The 2,825-nt window shown below is 47.6% G+C and overlaps 1 pseudogene; it reads right to left on the minus strand.

Moving 5' to 3' along the window:
* Positions 1-707: 707 nt before the first annotated feature.
* On the minus strand, positions 708-2,347 carry LOC130852205 (dehydrodolichyl diphosphate synthase complex subunit NUS1-like; annotated as a pseudogene).
* Positions 2,348-2,825: the final 478 nt, after the last annotated feature.

Consider the following 2,825-nt stretch of genomic DNA (forward strand, 5'->3'; position numbering starts at 1 on the left):
TCTTACTTAAAGATCTGTTTGTGCAAAGTCACCAACAGGCTTTACTGAGTAAAAATCCTGGGTACTCACATGGCCCTAAATGTGCTACTCCAAAGAGGAATAGGTGACTTTTGAGGAAAAGAGCTGCCTTGGTAACCTCCCTCAAATATTTATTTTATTTATTTTTAATTTTTAAAAAATAGTTGTTGATGTGTTTACATTTTTAATTTTTTAGCTGCGTTGGGTCTTCATTGCTGCATGTGGGCTTTCTCTAGTTGCGGAGACCGGGGGCTACTCTTCGTTTCGGTGCACAGGCTTCTCATTGTGGTGTCTTCTCTTGCTGTGGAGCACGGGATCTAGGGGAGTGGGCTTCAGTAGTTGCAGCATAAGGGCTCAGTAGTTGTGGCTTACGGGCTCTAGAGCTCAGGCTTAGTAGTTGTGGTGCATGGGCTTAGTTGCTCTGCGGCATGTGGGATCTTCCCAGGCCAGGGGTTGAACCCGTGTCCCCTGCATTGGCAGGTGGATTCGTAACCACAGCACCACCAGGGAAATCCTCAAATACTTATTTTAAATAAACATAGTTAATGGAAATATTTTGTAAACCAACTCTGAGTACTACATAGCACACGGCCCACCAAACAGAAGAGGAAATCAAAACTTTATTCAGGACATTTTTCACCTTTATTTTTAAGATGATAACATTTTCACCTTTTTTTTTGACTGCCTCGTACAATATTTAAATTTTTTAAAATTCTGCATTTAAAAGTTGTAAGAGTTCTTTTTCAAATGACCTTCAGAATACAGACAACAGAGCAACACTTTCAAGTCATACTGTTTGACAATGATGATGAAGAGATGAAAACGGACGGATGTCTGAAAGGAGTATTCCCTCTGCTCCAAAGGTGAGCAAACTTTTAACATGTAAGCAACACAGAACTCCATTCCTCTGGAGGTCCCTGAAGCTCAGAATGCTTCCATTTAATAAGTCAATATATTAGTCTTAAAAATTAAAGTTTTGTCACTAGGAAAGACTGAATAAAAATGATTCCCCTCCCCACCCCCCAAACAACAACAAAACAGCTTTAATCACCTCCTTCTCTCCCCACAAGAACAGGGAAGTAGCTGGGACTGAAGCCTTTAAGTCTGAAATTTCAGCTCCTAAAATACTGCTGCTCTTTGCTCAAAAGTGCAAGTCCACATATTTTCTTCTCCAATACTTACCCCATTTATAAGTTCATTTCCATACCTGCATGCATGCACACACCCACACATACTTACTCACATATGCTCTTACTCTCAAGTGAGATACTCCTTTGTGTTTGTTGATAAATTATGAGGATTATGAACTAGGTGTGTACAGAGTTTCGAAGGTGCTTTGTCAACATCAGAGTCACTTGAGTCTTTTTCTCCAAAAGCCTTAAATCAAATTACACAACCAAGTATCATTACTTTCCCAGGCGCTGTTCACAGGCTGCATATTGACAAAGGGCAGAGAAAAAGTCCTCACAACTGATGTTTAGGTGGGAAGGCAAAGAGACAATCTCCGTCCGCCTGATGTGCCAAGGCAGAAAGCCTAGTGTGCTGTCCTCAGGACCAAACTTCAATACTAAATCAGGGTCAGGGGCACCACAGCTACATCCACATCTGCAGATTTCTTTTGCTGCTGGGCTACTAACTGGCAAAAGTCTTGAGCAGCTCTCACAACACCTGCTTTTCCATCTTCTGGGGACAGCACCTTCACTGCCGAATGGCAATCTTTGTCATTACTGTTTGCAAATTCTGGTGAGTATCTGGAACCATCTAAACCTAGAGGTTCCTGCTGTTGTTTTAAAATTTCATCCATCAATCTGGCGTTATTTCTTTTGAAAATTCCTTGGTGGTCGTAGATGCTAATGTAAGAGACGCCCACCGCCATACACCACACCACGAGGCTTGCGATGTCGGAGAAGCAGGGCTCCTGCTGCTCCTCGGTGATCACCAGGCCCACGTGTACAGGCAGCTTCTCCAGGGAACAGCCGTCCACGCGCCACTGCTGCCGCGGGTGGGCGGCGGCCGGAGCGGGCCCCCCACGCGGATGCGGGTGGTCAAGGCGGTTCCCGCCGATAGCCGGGGACCGGAGGAGCGGGAAACCGAGCGGCGTTAGGACCGCGGCGGAGACGGCGCGGCAGCAGCTCCGCCAGGTCCAGTTCCAGGCGCCGAACCGCAAGCGGAGCCGCGAGGTGAGCGTGCGGTGCAGGCCGAGCAGAGCCTGCAGCAGCCACAGCAGCAGCTCGTGCAGCCCCGTCGTACTCGCGTGGCGCCCGGACGTCCTCTCCTCCCCTCCTACGCCCGCGGCGAGACCAGTTCTTATCCGGTCGTCGCCCCGCATTCCCCGCCCCCCGCCCCCAAATCCCTTTCTGCTGCGGGCACCTCCCTTCGCCCCCGCCGCCAGCTCCCTCCAACGCTAGACTCTTTGAACCCTGCAGACCCGAGTTTGCACACTGGCTCTGTCACCCCAGGGACTTCGAGTCCCAGTTTCCTCCTTTATAAAGTTAGGCTAATGCTGCCTCCGTCAAACAGTTCTAAGGAAGCGAAGTATTGGAAAGGGCTTTGCAAGCTGCAAAGCTCCTGCCAAATGTTAGCTACACAGGTAAGATGTCCGTCTAGCCTTCTGGATGAATTCCATCCCAAATGATTACTCTCCATAGTCTTTCTTAAGCAAGAAAAAAAGAGTTTTGAGCGTAAGTTTTGTAATTCACTTACTGTGATAACATCGGGGAAGAGCTGAGTCACAACACATGACTTACAGCCTGGACGAAAGCTTACTAGAGCTTTCTCCAACACTTTTAGCCAAAAAGTTGTTCATT

The sequence above is a fragment of the Hippopotamus amphibius genome, chromosome 1 (genome assembly GCF_030028045.1).
Source record: "Hippopotamus amphibius kiboko isolate mHipAmp2 chromosome 1, mHipAmp2.hap2, whole genome shotgun sequence".
NCBI lineage: Eukaryota > Metazoa > Chordata > Mammalia > Artiodactyla > Hippopotamidae > Hippopotamus > Hippopotamus amphibius.